Genomic DNA, 25,126 nt, shown 5'->3' with positions numbered 1-25,126 from the left:
TTGTTCAAATCCTTTTTCAGTAAGCAACTGGATGCTTTAAAAACTGAAAATTTATAGGTATGAGAAGGGGTGGCTCAGTTTCTGCTCTCCCTTCTCATTTATCATCATTGTGAATTGTTCAGTGGTAAGGATCCAGAGAACAGAAGAAGCATCCACCTCTAAAAAAGAGTTGCACAGTGCTTTGCTTTGCACTAAAGGAAAACTGCACTATTGAGTGGTCCTTCCTCTCTGCAGAAAGTGAAGTAGGATTTCACAGAATCATAGAATCACAGAATGGTTAATGTTGGAAGGGACCTCTAGATATCATCTAGTCCAACCTCCTGCTCCAGCAGGGACACCCAGAGCACGTGACACAGGGTGACATCCAAGCGGGTTTGGAAGATCTCCAGAGAAGGAGACTCCACAGCCTCTCTGGGCAGCCTGTTCCAGGGCTCTGTCACCCTCACAGGAAAAAAGTTCTTCCTCGTATATATATATATATATTTCACCTCCAGAGGTGAGGAATAAATATTTTTATATTTTGGTAAGATCCCCTCTCGATCTTATTTTTTGCAAGCTAAACAGGCCCATCTCACCTAGTCTCTCCTCATAAGAAAGACTAGGTTCGAGTCCCTTCGTCATCTTCATCGCTCTATGGTGAACCCTTTCAGGAAGCTCCACGTCCCTCTTGTGCTGGGGAGCCCAGAACTGCACCCAATTCTCCAGGTGCGGCCTCAGCAGAGCTGAGCAGAGGGGCAGGATCCCCTCCCTGGACCTGCTGGCAACACTGTTCCTGATGCAGCCAGGATCCCATTGTCCTTCTTGGCCACAAGGGCACACTGCTGCCTCATGGTTAACTTGTTGTCAACCAGGACTCCCAAATCCCTCTTTGCGGAACTTCTTTCTAGCAGGTCAACCGCTAATTTGTACTGGTGCCTGGGGTTATCTCTCCCCAGGTGCAGGACCCTGCACTTGCTGCTGAACCTCATGAGGTCCCTCTCTGCCCAGCTCTCCTACCTGTCTATATCCCTTCGAATGGCAGGACAGCCATCTGGAGTGAACCTTTTTTTTTGCATGGCAGTGTCAGCCTGAGTATGTTTTGAGATCCATCAGTTTAATTTGAAGGTGCCCAAAGAGGCTGATAGTGTCAACAACACAAAATGCATCTGGGCAAAGTCTAGTCCTTATTTTAATGCTTATAGGGCAAGATCTGTGGATGATACCAAATACTTCATCTCTGTGACTTCAGTGAATCTCAGACTCTATAAGCTCCTAAGTGAAATCAATGGAGTTATGCAGGAGGTACCCCAGGGATTTCGCTCAGTGAGTTTAAATGTACTCAGTAGCCTTTTACTGCTGAATGTTTAAACCCGTGTGATTTTGTTGTCAGACTTCTGCATAATGCATTTTTCTAAAATGCTTACTGATATAGATTTAGAAGCAGTATGATTCTTATAGAGACAGTCTGTTTTTTGGTGCAGTGTTAATTGGTATTTGAATTTTGGATCTACAGTATTATACCTGCAGATAATTTGTTTATTAAAATCAGAGCTCACAGAGTTAAGTCTCATAGTTAAGTTTTATTTATTTAATTTCACTATATCTGAGGGTGTTGAGTGAGAAATAAATCATTGTCTTTTCCTCATATTAAAATTATTTTACACTGGAAATTTTCTGTACAGTACAGTATTTTATTTGCAAGCCTTCTTTTTGCTCACTTTCCCTGTGATCACTGTTTTTAAACCTTTCTTATTTTTGAATCTGCATGGTTGCATGGGGCCTATCTCCTTCTCCTCCCTTACTCATCTTTCTCTTGTTACTTCACAACTTCAATTTTTAATATTGAAACTTTTTTTTTCTTATTTTCTTATTATCTTGTTATCTAATGGCCTTCCTCACTGTGATACACCATGCTTTTCTTCTGCTTGTCAGAAAAGGTTTTGTAGGTGTAAGGCAGTAAAAAGCTTCCGAGCTTTTCATGGTGCTGATAGCAGTTGCTTGTTATAGCAGGAGTATGGGGTGACAAGCTGAGAAGCCACCGCTTCTTCCATTCTTTGTGTGACCATCTGCAGAGCAAAGGAGTACACAGGTGGTGAAGAGCTGTAGAAAATTAGTGTTTTGTTGATTTGGTGATCTGGATTAGTTCTGCAGCAGCAACAGGTTGTTCTCTACTGTCATGGGACTATGTGCAGTACGATGGGTTCTGAGCCATGTAAGAAAATTTACTGTAATATATTCTTAGTTGCTTGTTGACATTCCTAGCAAAGACGTCTTTGGCTTGAAGAAAACAAGGAACGTTTGGTTTATATTCTCTGAGGAGAAGATTTATTTGCAGGTTTCTGTTTGACATTTTTTAACCTTGACAGGTCCTTTAAGAGTCTTTTGTAGCAACACTCTGCAAGGGTGACTTGGGAAATCTTGTGTGACAGGCTAAAGTGGGACATATGGGGCAAAACAAAATTTAAGTGTTTCAGGGTGAATCTGGATTTTGGCATGGGGGTTCAGAGTAATTCAGCAATTACCTGATCCTTTCCTTTTTGCAAAAGTGAAGAAAAGATCTTTCACTGTTTCTACCTGATCATGGATTTATAATTTTAAACTCACTTCATAGATTTATTTTTTAATTATACATTTTATCCTTTTATTTCTGTGTTTCGTAGGGAATTGTATGATTTTCATAGAAGGTTAGAACTTTACTATGGCCGTTCTAACAACATATGCAAAAACTCTATTGAATTCATAATAGAGCATGGTACCTGTTCAAAGTTTTTACAATTTTACAAACCTAAGAATATTACAAGTGCATAATAGTGTTCCTTCCAGGTGATTTTTGGTGTCTACTTGTACGTGTATGAAACTTGGTACATGTCTGTTTTCATCTGCTGCTTCACAGCAGCTTTTCATGATGCAATGAATTACACACTGAAACGTCTTTCACTCCTCTTCACAGAATCACAGAGTGGCTGAGGTTCCAAGGGACCTCTAGAATTCATCTAGCCCAATCCCCCGCTCGCACAGGGACACCCAGAGCACGTGGCACAGGGTCTTCAGGAATTCCTTAACCTTGGAGCTGGCAGGCAGGACACATCAAAAAATCTCTGTTGGGTTAAACCCACAACCAGTCAACGAGGTTGATTTATCCTGAAAAAATCATAAATTAAAGAATAGATTAAAGTAAGTTCATAGTTGTAATAACGAGAATATATTGAATTAATCCGTAAATTAAAGACTGGTCCCCATAACAACAGGTAGTACCAGGAAAGAAATGCTGTCTGCTGCCGTTTACATCAGTTGATATTTGGAGTGGAAGTAGTGAATGAATGACCAAAATATTGAGTGTTAAAAGTCATCTGTGCAATAGGATGTCTTCAATTGCAAAAAGAAAAAAAAATCATTAATATTTCATATTTCTTTGGCATACAACCTATTTTGCATAGGTGGCAGCTGGAGGTTCAAAGCAGCATTATATCTCCACTACCGTCACTATAGTTTAGCAGGTAAATAATGCATGAAGTAAGAAGAGTTGACAAGGCAGACGATAATGATATATTGGTTCAAAAGTCCTGTCTCTTTGAAAAGTACCTGAGGTTGATTTCTATGATGAGAGCTATTATTTATTTTGTGTTATTGCTCAGAATGTGCATTAATAGAGTATAGAACTGTCTTAAGGAAATGGCAGCTATAATCCTCATGTTTGTATATATGCTCAAACACAAACACTTGCAAACATTCCAGCTCAAAATTGTGCGCAGTTTTAATCCTCAGTCTTCAGCACACCAAAGCATGCACTCATATCTAGGAAATCAAATATTCTTTAATAGCCTGTACCAAATTACCCAATTCAGTCTAGTTTTGATACTAAAGATCACTCTAGTTTTGGGCTCATTTGCCCATTTCTGAAGGTTGGCTGCCTGTCTAGCTGCAGTATTAATATCATTTAAGATGGTGTTTTTCTATCCAGGAGGCATTCTAGGAACCTTGACTCAGAAACAAAGAGCATCCTGACAGGTGGAGTTATGCAAAGTTAGTGCTGGTAGTCTGTGTCTGCCAGCATTTTTGCATAATATGACATCTGATAGAAATGCTGGCGGACAAAATCTGCTAGAGCACATAGCACAGTTAAGCTCAGATACAGGCTAGTGGCTGATATGCAGTGGCCATGGAGCCATCTTCATCTTCTCCATTTGTTAAAAGTGATAGGATATTTTTGTGACTTAAATTTTGAAAAATCACCCTGTCTCCATCCATTGCTCACGGTCTGCGTAACCCATAAACGTGAATCTTTGGTTTTGGTTACTAGATCACTTGGTTTTGGTTACTAGATGACCCAGTAGTGACACTTGCATACAATAACTGACCCAACATGTTCAGTCTTATCTGGCCTCTTATTTAATAGCTGGCCCGGCATTGCTTTTTAATATTGCAGCCAAGCAGAAAGGTAGTTATTTCATATAGCATTTTTAACATGAGGCTGCGATATCTGAGCTTCCCTGGAGACCCCTCAGAGCTGGGGCTAGCCAATAAATAGCAGCAGCTCTGCAGCAGCCCCAGGTATTGACAGATGCTTCAGAGCAGGGGCTTTATCTGCAGAACCTGCTGAGAATATAAAATCACGAAGGACTGATGAGCGTTTGTTAGTCAGAAATGAGCTTTGGTCATTTTCTTCTTCTTCTTCTTCTTTTTTTTTTTTAATAGGAGATGGTGATAGGGATTTCTTCCCTATCTCTGTGGTTATTTTTAACCTTTCTTTTTTTTTGCCTCAAGATGTGCAAGATACAGACCTGACTTACTAGATTACTGTATTCAGCAAATGCACTGCAAGTAATTCATTACACTGACACCAATTTCCAGCTAAGCAAGAAAACCATTTCCTTAACCCAAATCTGCAGAAAGTAGCAAGAATGCCAGTAGGAATGTGGCGGGACCAAACGAGATGTGACCCAACACCATGGAGGGGATTAGGCCATTCGTGACTATAATAGAGACTGTGTGCAGTATTCAGATCAAATAAGACAGTAGACTGTATCACACAATGGGGTTGTGGAGTTGTTCTTTGTAACTATAGAAAATAAAAACTGTAAAAATATAAAAAAATATTTACAGTAAAACCTGCTAGGGAATCAGGATCAGGTATGTATTACGTTCTCCAAAAATACCAGGCAAACACATCTTTCCTTCTCAAAAAAAAATACATGATTGATTAAGCACTGTATCCCCTGCTGATTTCGAGATCTGTTTTAAGGGATTCAAGTAGTATGAGCATGTGTGTATGTAAGTGCTAGAGACTCCAAGGACACATATGCATACACTTCTGCTGGATGGGGAGGGGCTAAGAAAATAAAAATAAATAAAACCTTTATTTAATGGAGGGCTTGGTGAAGAAACTTCAGAAAGTCTAACATATGAAATATAAAATTCAGATGTTTTTGGACTATGTGAATATCCCGCGCTCTTGCACGCGAGCCCCTGGGGAGCTCTTGTCACTCAGTTCAGTATTGCAGTTCTGACTGTGGAAAATGACTTTTTCTCCCTTCCTTCTCAAATCTGTTTCATCATCTTTATTTATTTATGGCCCGATTTATAAAGAGACGAAGTATGGTTACCTTCCCCATTCCGGAGAACAGCATTCTCGCTGTACAACGTGAAGTCCCTGGCTGAGTGTTGCTCAGTGGGGTGTCGGTGCCCGCTGTAGGAAAGCAGCGCTTGGCAGGCCCAGCAAGTTGACAGGTTTTACTATGGGGTGTATATGGGATGCCATTCCTAAGATACTGATCTATTATCCAGCCTAATGGCCATTCCTAACGTTATTTGCAGTTCCATGCCACAAGTTATAGCATCAGTATGTTCCAGCAGAATAAAAAGGTTTGGATGAGCTTCAAATGTATGTTGAGCTAAAGCAGAATATGAGAAGTGTTTAACAGATCCGGATCCATTTTCATAATGTGGACTGGTTCTGGTTTGTATGGAGAAGCTTGCAGAAGTTGCAATGTTTGAGGCAGCGGGATGGTTGTAAGGTGCTTCATTTCCTGAAATATCTATAGTGCACATGTATGCTAAAAGAAGGCTGAGAGGAATAAGATAAATGCAGTGTCCAACATCCACTCAGCTGATGCCTGATGACCTGATGTCAAAACCAGATCCTTATAAAGACCATCATGTGAATGCAGAATAACAGAATAAGAATAGGCCATGGTAAAGAGCTAGCCCATGTTAAGTAAGGATTAGTAGGAACACATCCAGGCATTTTTGCTGCTGTTGTTGTTGCCTTTTAGTTCTAGTTTACATGCACGAAATTCCACTGTACCAAATAGGACTTGAAATTTATATTCATTGATGTAGGAATGTGAGGAAGGGCAAAAAATAAGAATTGCTTTGTGAAATACTATGATTTGGAAAACTAATAAATATAATACCATAATATAGGTTTATTTAGCTTTAACTACTCATCTTCCAAATGGAAGTAAAATTGGCTTCTGTCACTTGGAATTTGTTCCAGCTACCACTAAGAGACAGGTGTCAGGGAGATTTTCATATTAAAAAATGCATTTTTTTTTCCTTACAGAAAACTCAGAGGTCCAAGTTGCTGGGTCACTTGTGATAACATTATCATTTATAATGGAAATATCTTTTTCGGTGGCAAAATCCAGTTTCATCTGATACCTTCTGTTCTGATTTCTAATGGGAACACTTTCTAACCCAAGGAACATTTGGCAGTAGTCAGATTGACTTGGTACTTTTTCCCAAGGTTCAAAAGAGCTGCAATTTCCATTAACTCAGGAATTAGCAGGAACAATTAATAGTGTAAGCAGTAATCTTAGGGCAGATCTGAAGTATTTCTCTTTTATACAATGTTTGTAAAGATATAGGAAAGGGAGCTTTACATTTTTAATGCATTTCAGCATCTGCTCATTTGCATCATCTGGGGTCCCTTGAGTGAAGAGGTGCCTGAGATGAGATGTCACCAGGGCTCTCTGGCCTGCTTTGAATGGAGACCTTCCTGTCTTTGAAGACTCCTTGTGGATGGCAGCTGGTTGTGCGACTGAGGCTCCTTTTAGAAATGTAGATATTGAACGGTCGAGTAGGAGCAATGAACTGTGTGTGTGACAGAGGGGAGATGTGGGAGAAGGCCTTTCCTCGAGCACGCAAGAAGCACCCAAGGGTGTGGGTCTGTCTGGGACCTCCCCACATGCAGGTGCCACATGGGGCTTAGATCACTGCCACATTAATGGTAGCACTTCCTTTAATCACCCTCAGGGTAAAGTGCCAGAGCCTTTAAGGTGCTCATGGTTGAGCATAGGAGGAGCATCAGGAGATAACTGAACTTGAATGCGTCTTGGAGTCCCAAGGCAAAGTGAAATGGTCCCCTTGAGTTCAATTATTGGTAACACTTACTTACTTATGAGCAGTTTAGTCACTGACAGCTTCAAATCACTTGGCTGAGTGTCTGCTTGAAGAGACGATGCTGCCAGTCAGGAGTTGCACACATGGAGCTGGGAACAAACCAAGGGTTGAAGAGCCTAATGTGGGGAGAAGGACAGGAGAAGGATTTGTTCGCCCACATAAAACAGTCACAAAAAGACAAGTCTTTACTTTTCTGCCTTTATACCATATTGCACAATTCAATAGGGAGGACTTACATTTTCCTGAAGATGAATGCCATGAATATTTTCAGCCAGACTTTTCATGAATATGGAAAATTGATTGTGCTTTTATTGCTGTCCAATGCATCTGAAGAGTTTCTGTTTCACAATATGAAGTATGGATGGGAAATTGGAATTATTACATTTATTTTCTAGATTTATTTTTTCTTCTCTCTAAATAAGGTGTTTTAATATAATGATTTCAAAGATGAAGTCTGTCATGGTTCATTATGGAGTAACTTGCCCGTAGAAGAAGTATTTGCTGCTTCGTGTGCCCTCTTGCCAGTTATGATTTGAGTGTAAAATGCTTTCAACTCCCTTGAAGGCTGGGGAATTGAGACTGTTTCTTGACATGATGACATTATCTTGTCTCCCTTCAAGACATTTAGCAGCATACTTAGCTTTCAAAACCATAGGTAGATGTAAGCCTTCAAAGTGGAATAAAGGAGTGTTTGAGGGAGCTGGAGAGGGAACCGTTTCAAAGCTCAAAAAAATTTGGAGGTGTCAAGACAAGGATTTCCCCATCGACTCTGATCCTTAGTGCTTTACAGGAAACCCGCCTGTAAGATCAGAGTGATAATTGCATTTCTTTCCTTATGCAAAGAAGTGAAACAGCTAAAAAGATCGATCAAGTATCATCATATGTGTCCTGCTATGTCATACCAAAGGAAAAAAGAAAAGCAAATCTAAAAGGTAGCATAAATATTCTTATTGCTTAGTATTCTGTGGCTGAAATACTAATATATTGATATATCATCATTTAATATATCACAAAAAAGAGCGGCAGTTTTAGATAAATAGAGGAGTTACACCCAGAAGATTTTCCGGGAAGGTTTCTTCATTGCCTTTAAAAGTCCTTGTTTTGAAACAAATGAACTTCTAAAAAAGTACTTCTGTTGTTGTTTTGGGTTTTTTTTTAACACTATAGCACCCTTTTTTCTCTGTGGTGTATTGTTGTGGAGACACCGTAGTAATGCTACTAGTCAGGAATTGAGTGAGGACGAGGTGCCTCTCATATTTTATCAAAAGTATAAGTTATGTTAAAGGAAAACTGTCTTAATGAGGAATTATTCTCACTCTTGGTAAGGAACACTAGCCATCGTGAGGGAAAACATGACAAACACAAAGACAAGAGTACAAAAATAAATAGATGTTATTGTTATCACAGAAGCCCTCTGCGTTTCAGAGCTCAGCTTAAGATAGTGTGTCTCTTTTGTCACATCCAAAGATGACAATTAAAGAAAAGAGTAAGGAAGGATAACGTCCATAGATTCCATTAGCAGAGAAGATATGATGTGTTGACAATAAATCAATAGTTATTTTAGACCTTAAAAACAACAAAGGAAATGTTCAGAGGGAAACTCAGTTTAGTGGAAGAAAATGACAAATGGTCTCAGATTAAGGACAAATGTCAAAATGTCATTAGGGACAAGTAACATTTGAAGGCATAGATCAATATTACCTCTTACACTCACAAAGCAGAAAACCTGGAATCAAAGTTAAACTGTCAGGAGACGTGAATCTCTCAAAATGCAGAGAATTCTCAAGAAAAGACCTAAATACTGTAATTCTGTCCTTGTCCTTAAAGAAAAGCAGAGATTTGTGTTCTTTTTGTCCTAGTCACAGAGAGACAATCTCTGTCTTTATGAACTGAACAAAACTAGGGATCTACATGTGGAATAGGAGTCGGATTTAGGCAATGCCTGTGCCTTCTTGCAGAGCGAGGATGCCTCGTGTTTGTAGGCTCTTATCTAGGACTTTTTGTTGTAGTGCCCATTGGTTTCTTGTTCTTTGTAAGTCAGTCTTTTCCAAATGAACATACAAGCTATTAGTACTCAAATTTCCTTTCTTCCTTCTCTCACAGGAATACTGTACCGTGTAGTCAGACATATACATCTTTCTTTTGCTGTTTCCTATCTTACATTGCAACCTGCCATCACTTATACCTACACTTAAGTGTAAACTTACCATTCCTCAGTTGAAAGTCAGCTGGAGGTTGCTGCTTTACTCACAGTTCAAAAATGCAAGTTATTAAGAACTCAGATTGATAGAATTAATAGCAAATCAATATAGAACTTTTTTTAAAAATAAACTATGCTAGGATTTATACTGTTTTATGTACAACTTTTTATGACATTCATCATCCTTGCATAGATAAAACTAAATGATGTATAGAAACATCATCTTCAGAATAGTGAAAAGCTCCTATTTTTAGGCTTGATAGGTAATTAAATATATATTCAATCTTCTACTGGTATTGAAAATAGTACACTGTCCTTTTTAAGAAAAATATTCCAAATTTTGATGGTAAAACTTTTGGTTGTTAGTTTATTTTCGCTTAAGTAATTATTTATTTTAAACCATATAATATCTAATTGACATTTCTGACAAATTTGGAATTTCATTTTAGTTTTAGAAAACATGGATTGCTGAGCAGAGAGAAAGTAGATGGTATCAGCATGGTGAATAAATTTGAAAATGACACGGAGAAAATGACACATAGTATTTAATTCAGTCCTGAAGAAGAGCAATTTATGGATGAAAATATTTCTTTGAATATTTTTTATGCTTGCATGTTTACACAATATTTCATCCAGAAAGACCTCGCTTGCTCAGTGTATACTCGGGGCCTATGAGGGAGCGAATAGTTTTATGCGCTTTTCTCCATTCTTTGAGTACTTGATTGGGCAATCTAAATATTGCTATTATTCTAACACTGTTAAATTATGAACAATGAATATTTTGAGTTGGAGCTTTTTGACTATGATGTGTCTTGGCTAAATTAACAAACGTTACAGAAAGGGGATAAGAGAGAGAGAGAGAGTGATGTCCAGGGCACTTCTCATGTGGACCAACCTTGAGTAGGCATTAAGTCCACTGGAGTAAAGCTCACTCAGAGTCAACATCCTCAACACATATGGTGGTGTTGGAGGGCCTCACCACCAACTCCTCCTGCTACCGATTGAGGCTCTTGCCATGTAAAACTATTTGCTAATATAGACATAGTGATGAGGAGGGCATTTCCTTGAGAGAGGTCCATGTAAAGCCAGCTAAAAGTTCTCCTCCGGAGTACTTGTCATTAAAGCAGCTCGATGTTCAGGTATCTGTTACATACTTTATTTTTAAAACTGCACTGCAGTTGCAGTTACATCCAATAGGAATCCAACAACAAAACAAAAAAGAACCCTAATAATTCATGAAATAAATATAAAATGTATGTATCTTTTTAGTAAGGCAAAATCTTATCAATTTTTTCATGATCTCTGAAAATCGACATTTTGCTAGTTTGCAACTGGAGGGAGAAACTTGGATTCTTTGTCCACAGGGCACAAAAGTGAAGCTGGGAGAAAAAAAAAAAAAAAAAAGATGTCAAGGTACAATTTCCCAGTTTCCATTGCTGTAACTTTCTGAGCACTGGAAATGGTACCCTTACTGCTCAGAATCGTTTAAATGTTTGTGGTCTTTTAACTGTATATTCAAAGTCATTAAAAGCAACATGTGTTGAAGTCATCTCCAGTGCTAACTTGGCAGACAGGAGTACCATGACCCAACTAGCTGGTTCATTGGCCTGTGGACTTGCATGACAGTGGGAACAGGGAGCCGTATGGAGGGTCCAAGCCAAGAGAGCTTTTTACACTAGACACAAGTTCCTTTTTGATTTTGCATGCGTCTATAAATGTGTTATTAACAGCCAAGTTAGTAAAGTGCCTAAGTGCATGAAGGGAGATGACAGAGATGGAACAGTAGATCGATCCTGCAAACCACCTTGTACATAGTCTTCACAATGCTATCTTTTTTTTTTTTTTTTTAATCCTCTCTTTGTTGGTGGGAAAAGAAGAGGAAAGTAAAGAAATAAAGACCATCTTTGTTATTGGACAAGGGCAACTGAAAAGGGAGGGAAAGCACTGAGTGGAAACAGCTGGGAAATGACAGAATCGGGAAAAGAATATAGGAATTTCTTCCTATGTATGTGAAGTGACTTTCTTAATGAAATTTCCTTTTCTCTGGAACTCCAAGAATTTCTAGCCTTTGTTAGACTAAGATAAGATTTCTACTGAGCATCTTTCTTTTTTTTGCCATGTGCTGTGTTATTTGTTTAGTCCTTTTTGGAGGTACAGTTTTCCATCAGTGGCTTTTCAAGTTTTGTGATGGTAAAATGGCTAGTAAAACCAAACGTGTTAATGTCAGTTTGCTTTGCTTTAAAACTGTGTTTGTTACTAAAGCATAGCTCTTCTGACTATGTTCAAAGTAGGGAAAAGAATATCAGAAATAGACCACCTTGGCCCTTGCAGAGTCATACCCCATGCGTGGCCTCCTGAAGGCGTAACAGGAGCACGGGGTGTTTCTCCTCGACTCAGAGCTGCAGCCGCCCTGCTAAGAGCTGCGCTGGCACGCGGGCTGGTGGTTCATTAGCTCCAGGATCTATTTTCCTATTGCTCTTAGGAGTGAGGAAACAAGAGCCCAACTGCACTTTATCCTCTCTGAGGCTTGACGGGCAGCCCGTGCCCAGTCCTGCCCATCGAGGGGTGACCTCGGCTCACCCGTCGCTCGCCGCCATCATGTCAACCCAGCCGTTGGTGGGTGCTGCCGTGTGGGCACTTCTTTGGGTTCTGATGGATTGCCCTGTTGGGAGCTTTAGGACATCTTAATCATGGACAAGCCCCGATGCTGAATGCGAGCCCATCAGGGATGTGTTTTTTTGACAGTGCTCACTGAATAGGAAGGAGCAAGAGGGCACGTGCTCAGCATTGCCGAGCGCGTTCCATCTCGCATTTTCATTTCCATGGGATGCTTTCCTGCTACAAAATGGCATGCAGCAGGGGATGGAGATTCATGATGACTTTTGCCCTGATTGCATTCCTGATAAACAAAATCTATAACTAAAAAAGAAAAAAAAAACACGATTATGCTTAATTTATTATAATTTAGTCTCGCCCTGGCCTCGTTCTCCATCTGTGTGTGCTATGAAAAGGGAACTTTGTTGTGAGAAAAATCTGTGGCATTGGGAAGCGTGTGCCTGCTGACAGCCCGTGTGCCTGTGTGCACTTGGGCATTCAATGCCAGGCTAATTCCTAGGGCTCGCAGAGCTGCACGGAGGCAGAGAACAGGCAATAAGGTCTGCGCTTCCTCACACTGACAGCTTCGGAGCATCCCGAATTGCACTGTGCAGTGAGCTGACAGTTTGCAGCCAATTATTTTCTAAACCGAAATGCTGAAGAGAAGGGAATAAGCAGAGGCAAACCCTCATTTCGTATATCAGTGCCATGCCATGGGGTAGTTCTGGCAATATACCCACCTTTTGCACATCCCATGAGTTTGCTGGGTCATTTAGCAGCTGCGGTGGCCCTCGGATGGACCCTTGGACCTCGCAGGGAAGCTCTGGTCGGCTCCCTGGTTCCCAACGCGGGCAGGTGTGCAGGATTTGTTTGCAGCCTTCTTTGCTTTTGCTGTTTCTGGAAAACAAAGCCGTGTGTTTTGTGCTTGCCAGAGCTGCGGGAGTCGCTCCCTAATGGTGAGCAGAGAGCAAATATTGCCTAGAATACCACAGAATTTTTCTGGGGGAAATATAAAACATCAAAAGAATTTCTAGGATGCATGTAAAGATAAAAACTGCTTTTTAGGTGTTGTGATGTGCCAGCTACCTGGATGAGAAAAGAAAAGGAATAAAATTAATTGAATATTCTGTAGTTTCACACCTTCATAACATCCCTTAGCCACACCTGGAAGGCCTGAAATTTTAGTCAAGTATGATCTTTGTATGGAAACTAGTGGGGAATGTCTCTTCTCATTGCATAGCAAGGAGGGTGAGTGGATGTAGAGGAATGGTTAGAGAGCCGCGGACATGGCTGCCTAGCAGGCCTGCTCAATTCCAGCCTTCAGGTTTCAGTGAAAGAACAAAGGGACTGCTAACTAGGAGATAAGGAAGTAGACCAAGGTCAGAGGGAATAAAAGAGCTGTTGAACTAAAAGGATGAGCTAAACAAGTAAGGGGGGCTGTAAGGGTCTGAGTTAGATCATTGTCTACCAATTAGGAGCCTGTGTAATTACATCACTAATTGTTAAGAATCATATAAATGTACTGCATGTAAGCTAATAGACGAAGTCAGTTCCAGCTTCTATGAAGTTGATGTCTGGCATTCCTGACCCGCTCCAAGCTGCAACAAGTGGCGCCCGAACAGGGACTCGATTCCGAACAGGGACAAGATTCCGAACAGGGACAAGATTCCGAACAGGGACCTGGCACAACGGTGCGGGATTCCGGAGGACGACATACGGGTGCAGCCGAGTGATCCGACCAAGAAGGTGGACCGGAGCGGGTAAGCCGGCCGTGAATGCGCACACGGAAAAGGCGACGTTGGGGGGCGAGAAGCCGGGACCCGGGACGAAAAGTCAGTGTTGTGGGGCAAGAAGCTGGGACCCAGGTTGCACGTGCAAGAATAGAGCGAGAAGCTGTGGTACAGCTGCTGCAGGTGAAAAGAGAAGCAGCAGTGAGTACGAAAATGGAGCAAGAAGCTGCTGTACAATTGCTGCTGGACTTATTAGCAAAGAGGGAGGCAGCAGTGAGCATGAAGAAACTGTATGAGCTGTATAAATGGGCTAGAGACAAGGGACACTTGCAAAGACCCAAGCTGAAGCGAGGGGGTTCTGAGACCCACCATCGCCCAAAGGACATCACAGGGCCACCGCCAGATCGTGAGCCTCCCGAAGCTGCGAGCAGTGTACCTGTAAGGGCCTTTGCGAGCACTTCAGGACCGGGACCGCCACGCCACCGAAAACCGCTGGTGTCTGGAGATCCATTGCCAACCCCCCCCCGCCTGCGTCCTCATCTGTGCCTGTGGCGCCTGCACCATCTGTGCCCCCACTCCCGGACCGCCCCGTCGTGCCTAAGAACGGCCCGGCTGGGTCCAGGACTTGTTAGATCACCTTTAAAAAAGGAGAAGGGGGGCCAGGGAAGAAAAGGCGAATGAGATCAAGGAGACTTATGTTGCTGAGGGCTTGACAATAGCCAGGAGGGAGGTGCAGGGGGATTTGATCCGTCTTTTAAAGTGGGGGTTGAAGAATTGTAATGCTTTAAGTGAGGACAGAAACCGTTATTAGGGCTATTGTTTCTATTTGCTATGTTCATCTCTATTATGTGTTGTATCCTTTGTATATTGATGCCGAAACGAGGTATGGTTGAAAGGTGGAAATTTGTATGATCCGTAGAGTCATAAAACTATTGTACAAAACAGAATCCAAGACCTTGAGAAAGAAGATGTTTGCCTGCCCAGGCTGAGTGATAAGGAGCGTGGAGGCGGCTGCTCAGCCAGGCTCAGAGCCGACCTCCTCCAAAAGCAGCTGAAGGCGGCTGCTCGACCAGGCTTGTAGCCAACTTAACTGCAAACACCCTCTAAATTAATTTGAAGGTAAAACATCCGAGAGGGAGGGAGATGAGAAAGGCAGGACCCTCGGACTGACGGCTGGGACCACTTACTGGTATGCGCACCTGCACGGCCAGGAGGGAAGGTTATGTGACTGAAGGTGGAGTTTGTCCACCCCCCCGGTCTGCCTGCTGGCACGTACTGGCCCTACGTGGCAGGATGCACCGGGCATAAACAGACAGTGCAGAAAGAGGGGGGGTGAGACTCCTAACACTGAGGCCCACGTTGTCTCTGCGGGGACGCCCGCCGAGTTAGGAGCCTGTCAGCAACCCTCTAATCTGCCAACTCGAGAGAATGTTCAGTCTCAGTGTCCTGCCGACAAGTATTACCTCACGAGTAATTAGGCATACTTTGCTTCTTTAACGTGCTTTCACCTGAATAGCCGTAGCCACTTTGTTCTGTGTGATTATTGCCGAATCCCAAACCCATTCGCAACCTAATTGGCAACGAGGATGGGACTTGGCAATTGAGACAGTGGAACTCACTAGTGGAGTGCACAGCTACGTGAGGTCGTGCCACTGGATAGAAATTGTGTTTGTGCTGTTTGTTTGTGTGGTCTTTAGATCTTTATTGTGTAATTTATATATCAGCAGAGAGGGCTGAATAAGCACAACAGGAAAGTGCAGAATTTGAAAGCGGGAAAGCCAGGAATAACTCAGACTATGGCGTCCCCCCCCCCACCCCCAACCATTGGAGGACTGGGAGCCGTACTCTGACTTGTATCCTTGGGAAGAGACTAGGGAAGTACTTCAGCATGGGAAACAAGAATGAAGCGACGGCCAAGCTCCAGTGCAACTGGCACGGAAGGACCTGCAACAGTCCTTACAAATTGTAAAAGCCTCAATGCTACTGGAGCGGGGGCCTCCTTAATATATAGAAATCCCAAGCAATTTCTGGGGAGGAAACCAAATTGAAGCTATGCAAACATAAATAGAAATGGAAATCGAGGACCTTTCAAAATGATTAGGACATCTTAATAATCGATTTGAAAGATTGTTTTTTCACCATACTATTGCATCCTGAGGACCATGACATAGTGGAACGTATGAACCAAATGCTGAAATGCCAGCTATATTAAAAAAAAAAAAAAAAAAAAAAAAAAAAAAAAAAAAGAGAGAGAGAGAGAAAAAAAGGAAAAAACAAAAAAAAGAGAAAAAAAAAGAGAAAAAAGGAAAAGAGAAAAAAAAAAGAAAAAGAAAAAAGAAAAGAGAAAGAAAAGAGAAAGAAATAAAAAAGAAAAGAGAAAAAAAAAAAAGAGAGAAAAGAGAAAGAAAAAAAAAAAAGGGGGGGGGGAAATTATGCCTGCAGAAAAATTGGCAAGAGCAGAATATGTTTTAAAATTTTGAGATTACCCCAGGACAGCCTAGTCCCTCTGATGGTCAAACACAGGGCTGGGCTAAAGGGAGCCCTGACAGAAGTAAAGTCGGGTCCGTGTAAGGTGATACTGAGAGACTGGAACACCGGAAAATGGACGGGACCTTTAGACTTGATAACCTGGGGAAAAGGGTATGCTTGTATCATTACAGATGCTGGAATCAGATGGGTGCCAGAAAAAATGGGTGAGACCTTGGCTGGAAGCAAACTTGCATACATCAGATGTAGCAGGCAAGCAGCCGGTACCCTAGCTGTGGAAAGTGTGAGCCTGCAGAAGAACAACATGGGAGGAAGAAGTGTTACTGTTCTTATTAGCTGTATATTGTGGCTGTTAGGAGGTAACGTTACTTTTAATGCTATTATATAGAAGCTGATGCTACTTTTAACACTAATGGATATGTTATGCTTCTTAGGCATATTGTTAATTATACTCAAGTTAAGAGTTGTTGGCTTTGTGGGACAGCAGACCAATTTGATGCACTGGTGTTAGGTATTCCTTTAAACAACTGAACAGTGTTGTAGAGCGACAAGAAAAGGATCTTAATAAGCTCCAGGCAGAGGTGGAAGATCTTGAAGAAAGGAACAGAAGTGTCCAGGCAGCACTTGACAGTGCTTACAAGGAACTTGCAGATCTTCATAAAGCTAATGCCACAAAGGACAGTGAGGCACAAGAGGCAGCCCTAAGTCGGGAAATGAAGGCAAAGGAAGAACTTGGTTTAGCCTTGGAGAAGGCCCAGGATGAGGCATGGCAGCAACAAGAAGCTTTGGCGATTCAGGTGGCAGACCTGCGGCTAGCGCTGCAACGCGCAGAACAACAGGTAGCAAGAAGAGAGGAACCAAGAACCGAGCCAAAGTGTTACATCTGCTACATGGCCACTGCTTCGGCAAATAGAAAATTTGCAAGCCATGCTGGGAGCGCAAACCTCCTTGTGGGAAAAATTGGAAAAGCATCTTTCCAGCAGACTTGGTGAATCTCAAGCCCTTTTGGCAGCAGCTGCCAAAAGAGGATGGGCTGCAACAGAAGAACTTCTTTCTACTAAAGTTCAGATGTCTTCTACTGAATCGCAGAATAGTCTTTTAAGGCAAGAAAATGCTCGTCTCCAGGCTCAACTAGAAGGGGAGAGAAACAGACTGAAGAAAATGGAAAATGAGAACAGTAGATACGAGGTTGAACTGGAAGGTCTCAAAGTTGAGTATGCAAAAACCCTTGAGGAGGCAAGAGGGGAAAAGGAATGGTGTAACGGAAATGTTACCCACAATACGGGAACTATCCGGCTTAGGAAGGTTCCCACCGGGTGGTTTTTGATATGTGGGAACCGAGCTTGGGCTGGCATTCCGCCCCAGCCTATGGGTGGGCCTTACACATTTGGTTGCCTTAGTATGATTTGGCCACATGGCCCTCTGGGGAACAGCAAGACCCTGTTAAGGCAATCAAAAGGAGCAGCAAACTCTCTTAGCTCAGAATGTGAGGATAGTGTTGATCTCTGGAGCACTTGGGAGGTTGTAGCAGCATCCTTCTTCGTCCCCAGGGTATCAGCCACACGGGCACACTGAAATGTTGAGCTCCTTGCCTGCTAGGCCTTGAAACAAGCGAATGCAACCAGTACTGTGCTTAGTGAGTTGTCAGATGATTTAACCCAGGTACAACACGCTGTACTGCAAAACTGTGCCACTGTTGATTTCCTGCTTCTTGCTCACGGACATGGGTGTCAGAACTTCGACAGAATGTGCTGCATGGACTTGCAAGATCACTCGACAACTCGGCGATACATGGACAACTCCACGACTTGACCAAGCATACGGAGAAAGTAACAAAGGATGCGGGATTTTTCGGTCTAGACGGACTAACGGACTGGTTAGGAATTGGGGGATGGATAAAATCGTTGATGAAATCGCTGTTAATGTTGTTACTATGGGGACTGTTGCTTGTAATTAGCTTAATGATTGGTTGTACCTATTTGCGCGCTTTAATGTCACGTTTGTTAACTGCTTTTTCACGCAATCTGAATCTGACACCTCAAGGCTGGCTTGCTTCCTGGGGTCACCTAATCTAAAGAAAAAGGGGGAATTGTAGAGGAATGGTTAGAGAGCCGCGGACATGGCTGCCTAGCAGGCCTGCTCAATTCCAGCCTTCAGGTTTCAGTGAAAGAACAAAGGGACTGCTAACTAGGAGATAAGGAAGTAGACCAAGGTCAGAGGGAATAAAAGAGCTGTTGAACTAAAAGGATGAGCTAAACAAGTAAGGGGGGCTGTAAGGGTCTGAGTTAGATCATTGTCTACCAATTAGGAGCCTGTGTAATTACATCACTAATTGTTAAGAATCATATAAATGTACTGCATGTAAGCTAATAGACGAAGTCAGTTCCAGCTTCTATGAAGTTGATGTCTGGCATTCCTGACCCGCTCCAAGCTGCAACAAGTGGAAGTCTGGAATTATTTCTGTAATAAATGCCCTGGGGAAGGGACTGCTGCTTTTGAACTGCTCTGTGCGGAAGGTTTGCTTTACCCTTTTCTTTCTCAGTCCCTTTCTCCTTTGCCTTTAATTCTTTTTGGGGCCAACAATTCCCTTGTGGATCTGAGAAACTATCTCTTGACAACACTGTTGTCCTGTCAGGAAAAAAAAAAAAAAAAAACAAAAAAAACCTCTCGATTCAGAAGAATCAAGACCCAAACCCCACAATTTTTGGATAAAGGAAAAAAATGTTAAGAGATTCATTATCCACTTGGATTATAGCTGAATTGCTGCTGTGTTGGTATTTAATCCCAGATATGCACAGCCTGCCTGCAATGGTCTGAAGTACAGTAGGTGGCTACAATCTACTAATTGGAAACACTTCTCTTGTTGTTTAATACTAGTTACAAAGCTCGCTACAGCATTCTTTAAAAATACACTAATTTTCAGTTGAAAGATCCTGGTTACATATGCTAAGGAGACAGTCCTGTGCTTGACGGGCTGTTCAGGTCCGAATCGTGCAACGCTGAGGCCGGAGGTTCCGTGTCACGTTTTGCTCTGTTTTCACACATCCGTTGTGTAGCGCATTTCGGCTGAGGCTGCTGTCAAAACCGAGCAGCAGAGGCCAATTCCCATCTCCTGAACTGTCAGCTGCTGCTTTAATTAAGCTACAAAGCGGCTCCTGTCTAGCGAGAAAGTGGTAGGTGTCTCTTCTCACCCTGCAGATCTAAGGCTCGTGCTGACACTGTAAAGTCAGGTTGTTGCCAGCTTCTGTACTTGGCCGTGTAGGTGAGACAGCCGGAGGCACCGTTTCCTGTGCGTGTGTGTGAATGGTTTGGGTAGCAGAGGGTAAAGGGTTGAGAAGAGCCTTGTCCCCAGAGACATCTTGCTCCTGGGGCAGCTCAGCAAGCATGGAGTGTTTGGGGCAATGTTCCTTGAATATATTTGGGGATCATTTCTTGGATATACTATTATTTATCCAAAACTGCGACTCATTTCTCATACTTCAGAAAGAGGTTTTGGTGATGAGATTGCAAGGCTGCACACTTAAAGGAAGGTCAAAGAACAGGACGCACCAGTAGCATCTTGTTTTCTACAAATATCTTTGGAGCTGTGTCCCGCCTCCGTACATGGCACTGAGCAAGGAAGGGTAGAAACCCAGCTCATAATGCGTTTGAAAGCAGGAGGGATAAAATACTTCATTGCTAATTATGAGAAAAAGCAAATAGGAAAAATAAGCACGTGAATTTGTTGATGGAAAGGGGACGGGGGGAAGCTCTTGCAGGGACACAGTCTGTCTGCAAGTTTGACCTCGCATGGCTTGTAAGGTGGCATTTAACTGCTCAATGTCACAGTTAAGGAGAGTGACTAATAAGCATGATGACATTTATTTTAATGTGTAATTACAGAACATCACACTGCATGGTTAAGAATACAACATTTAGGTTTTACTCTTTTAATTATGATTTAAATAGCCACCCCCCCAAAATAAAATAAAATAAAATCCTTGTTGGTAGCATAAAATCAAAGCGTCTGAAACCTAAAGGCTTCTTTGTGGGCGCTTTTTTACTCTAGTGAAAAAATACTACCAAACAAAAAATACTACAAAAACTCATTGTGTTTTCAAAACAAAACGAAAGGCAGCTTAAAACCAGAAAATAGTTATCTGAAAAAAAATGTATTTATAACGTGTTTGGGTTTCAAGTTTTAGCTTTTAATTAGCTTGTATGTTTTTTCACACTAAATTATTTACAGGATTTTTCATGTTTGGTATCAATTGAAATGGAGGGGGAATTAAGTAGGGCATATATAATGAGATTTAAATAACTGAGGGGAAATCACTTCAGCTCAGTTTGTGCTGTTAGCTAGGTTGCAATTCAGGATGTGCTGTAATATTGTGTTTGAACCCTTATTCTTTAGGGATTTCTAGCATTGCTGTCCCAGTATGCGAAGACTTCATCTGTGTAAAAAGGGTTTGCTTTGTGTTACTGCATCCCAATTCCACAGTGATTTCTGTGGCAAAGATACAAAATCAGGTCCCACATTTGATAATGAGACTGAGCAGATTTGCTGCAACTGCAACTGTAACAAATAATAGTTTTCTTGACAGTACCGTTTGGTAACACAGATTGGCAAGGAGTATTTTAAATATGCATGAGACTATGATTTGTTTGTAGAAGTGACTATAAAACCAGATTTCATAAAATTGTTTGAGTACTAAATAGCTGAGAGTCTCTCCAAATATATTCACACGTGTATGTCACCTCAGATAGACAGCCAAGCATTGTATGCACATTAACACATGCAGTTCATTGAATCCTTGTAGCAAATATAAAATCCTCATCTGCCAAGTGATGACAGATATCTAAATGCAGATTATAAAATTATTAGAGTTGATAAGGGGCAGAACAGAATACTAGTAATGTAGATGAAATTGTATTGATACTTCCATAAATCGATAATTCCACAAATATCCTCATGTCCCGAATCATTAGGGATTCTCGCTTGTGATTTTCTTACCTAGATAATTTTATGCATAGTGTATAGCGTATTACTAATGTATGCAAATGAGGGTGATGGTTAGAGGACTCTAGGTGAGCTGACTATAACCATATGCGTCTCAAGTTATCAAAAACTTACAGTGAGCAAAAACTTACAGTGATTGATGTTCAGAAAACTTTCTGATGCCTGGATTTTAAGAAGTCCTTTATAATTTGAGCAATATCAAACGAATACAGAAAGGAAAATTGAATTGGGTCTAGTCTGGTAGTGTTCCACATGTATAGTGCTCTTTTTTCTTTTTTTGTATGAAAAACTGAGAAAATCCTGTCTTAATTTTGCATACAAATTTCCTCTTAAGGCCTTTTTTTTTTTTTCTGTTCCATGATTTGTTCCATAACCAATTCTTCCCAGATGTGGTTGTCTCTCTGAATATTTTTCTTGTATGAGCAAAGCTAGGCCAGCCACGCTCGAAGCAGGAGGCAGAGGAAAGACAGAGTTTCCCCCCGCTTCGGGACACGCTTTGCAGCTTTGGCAGGGGGTGGTCTGCTTCGATATTACTACATCAAGGTGGAGACGGAAGGTAGGAAAAGTGAGATACCACCTGGGTAACTCAGTGAGATGTCTGGGTCAAATCCTCCTCTCTGCTTGGTTCTCAGAAATGGCAGTTCCATGTAGTAGCTAAGGTCTCTGTAAGACCTGCTCTTATTTCAGGAGATTCCTGGTGTGATTTCTGGCAGAGTGATGAGCCCAAAGCTTTTAGGCTGAACTGCATAATGGTGCCTGGTAATCCCAAACATACAACTATCAGAAGATGAAGCTTGCTTTCTACTTACCCTTTTTCTTTTCAAATTTATCCTTTCCTTTTTTTCTCTCTTCTTGCGTTTTTTTTTCCTGAATTTAAAAACACACAAAAAAAGAACTGATCAATGAATGAATCAGCTAAGCAAACCATAAATAAATATTATTAATAATAAACACACTGCGCTACAGTAAAGAAGTCATTTCTCTGGGTGTTCTACCCCAAAATCATATTGTTATTTATATTACGGATTTCTTTTTTTCTTTCTTTCTTTTTAATACATTAATTAGATCACATCTGTTTACTTGAGGAAGCACTCAGAGCAAGAGATGTATGCTTTGAATATACATTTTGTAAAATTTGAGCTTAGCTATGCAAACAGACGATAATCCAGTTTGCTTTCTGTGAGCTCAGTGTGACATACGTAGTGCTGTATCTTGCCCTCTACACGGCACGCGGGGCCTGCAAAGATCCCCCACAAAGCGTGTGCGGAAATCTCCTTTCCACGGCACGTTTGTTGGCGCGCGGCGTAGCCCAGCGGTTACGCTTGTTGCCTTGGTCCCTCTTGAAAGGATGCTCAAGGCTGCGACCCTGCCGACAGGCGCACGCGTGTGTGAGCAACCGCGTGATTTCTGCGGGGTGACTGCAGCGATACAGCGTGCTTGATGGATCGGGAGCCACGGCCGGGTCCGGTAAACAGCGCCTCTTGGAATTGGAACTACTGAAAATTACAAGTTGACAGAAGCAGCCACCTTTGTGGTTTTATTTTTATTTTATTTTATTTTATTTTATTTTATTTTATTTTATTTTATTTTATTTTATTTTATTTTATTTTATTTTTATTTTTTGTAGCTTTTTGGATGCAATTTGGCAGGCAGGAAAGACTGGGTGAGAGAACTGGGTGTTCAGTGGCACATCACCCGGCAGAGGTAGTGGGCAGGGATACAGTGTGTGTCTAGCGACCCTCGGCGGGCGTGAAACCTGTTTGAATATATCCAAAAAGAAGTCTTTGCTACGCTGATATTTGTCACCATTACACATCTGTCTGTACCTAGTAATATTTTCAGTTCCAAAGGGAAAATAATAATAAAATCAGCCAGATCCCTCAAAATTATTATATGAGCTTTATAAGCTCCTAAGCTCAAGCTTTATAAGCTTGAGATAAATCTCAAGAAGAAAAAAGTGCCATTCCCTGATCAGTATTAGGGCATTTTGAGCTTTTCTTTTGCTTTATTCCTATAGAGGATGTGATACGCTGAGAAAAACATCCCTGAGTCCCTGATCTAGGGTTCAAAGTATCACGGGATTAGCAATAATAACCTGTTTTGACAACTTGACTAATCATAATAATAAATCCCTTAAAATGCAATTTAGATTTTTAATGCAATAAATAATGTTTAATTTCCTGCTTTTTCATCTTGTATGACCTCTGCCCTATATACCTGGCCTATGCTTCTCTTCAGCTCTCAAAGTCTTTCATAACCAAATCTCCAAATAGCTACATTAGCATAAGCTACAGTGCAGAAGATGCAGGAGGAGTCGCTGTTGTCACTGCTTGCCTGCCTCTTTATGAAGATATTTACTGTTTTTCAGAATTGCCCATGCACTGGGTTCCGGTTTGTTAAAACCATCTGAGTACATGATCACATTTGGCTCTGGTTTAATTTAGTGAAAGTGTCTGATTTCGCAAGTCTTTATGTTTTGTATGTCTGGGGTAAAGCTGACAGAGAATGGCTTTGCACTCACAGAAATTACTTTAGTTATCTCTTTTGCAGTATTCTATGGAAATACAATCCAAGCAAAATTCTAAGGAAGGAACATTCTGTAGCTTTTAAGAAAAGTACAGGCTTTTAACATTTTTTTTTTAGTCTTCCATTTTCAGCTCAGATGTTTAAATTAGAGATTATGAATTTCTGACAATTCCCTCGGCCCTTTCTGCCATGGAATGAGCGGGATCTGGGGGGTTTGCTGAGCACCGCTTGGGTCACCTGCAATGCTGAGTGAGCAGGATCCACATCCAACCTGGCACATCTGCTGCAATCTTCGCATTACGCTATCCTCGTACAGGGACACTCTTGACGGACCTACCTTGGTTACTCTTTATAATAATAATTTTTTTTTGTACTACTTTTTGCCCTTCACAATTTCATTTTCATGAAAAATTTTAGTAAGTAGCTCCAGGAATGAAAGAAAACAACTTTTTTAAAGTGCTAAATTCAAGCTAAGCTAAGTTTGTTATTTTTTTCTTTATAGAAAAAATGCACACAAGTGAGTGGAAGTGACATGAGGAAAAAGGGGAGTTTTGAGGTGGGGTATTCTTTGATTGTATTCTTTGAGTTAGAAGGTGGTGATTGGATTTTCATACACAGAAAAGTGTGAGACGTCCTAATTAAACACCTTTTGCTGGAAGCCTTCATTGATAAGCCCAAATTGCTAGCAGTAGCTCTCAAATGTGTTGCCTTTGAGGCTAATGCTAGAAAAGTGTCTTAAATATACATAAATATTTATTTTAACTTTGGAAGGAAATTGTAATTTGGGTGTTTATTCATGTGTGCACATTATAGACTTTATCATTGCTCACTAGGAGATTCAATTGATATATCTTAACTATACCTAGAGGTAATGTGTAAACTCATAAAGAGGGGAAATATCCCTAAAATCTGTTAAGATAAATTTGCCCAGAGGAGGAATTGTGTGTATGGACTGAGATTTACCTAGCACCTGACACTAATATTTTGTGTGATCTTGGTCAGATCATTTGACCTTTCTGCTTTTTATTCCTTTATATGTTAAATAGGATTGACAAACTTTGCTTCATGGTGTTTGTGTAAGGATATTAAAGATACAGTGATGGCAGTATGTTTTTTAAACTTAAAAACAATACTTTTTTCCCATATATGAGGCCAGTTTTTGTATCTTCTCATGGAGAGGTGTGAAGTGACTGTGTTACTTCCCATGCT

The 25,126-nt window shown here is 41.2% G+C and overlaps 1 protein-coding gene across 3 annotated transcripts in view; it reads left to right on the top strand.

The window, feature by feature from the left end:
* Positions 1-25,126, top strand: part of CACNA2D1 (calcium voltage-gated channel auxiliary subunit alpha2delta 1) — a 341,896-nt gene that overhangs the window by 120,502 nt on the left and 196,268 nt on the right. The window lies entirely within an intron of this gene.

This window comes from Tinamus guttatus, unplaced genomic scaffold (genome assembly GCF_059628265.1).
Source record: "Tinamus guttatus ecotype Peru unplaced genomic scaffold, ASM5962826v1 Tinamus_guttatus_pri_ptg000193l, whole genome shotgun sequence".
Classification (NCBI taxonomy): Eukaryota; Metazoa; Chordata; class Aves; order Tinamiformes; family Tinamidae; genus Tinamus; species Tinamus guttatus.
This window is presented reverse-complemented; position numbering and strand designations above follow the sequence as displayed.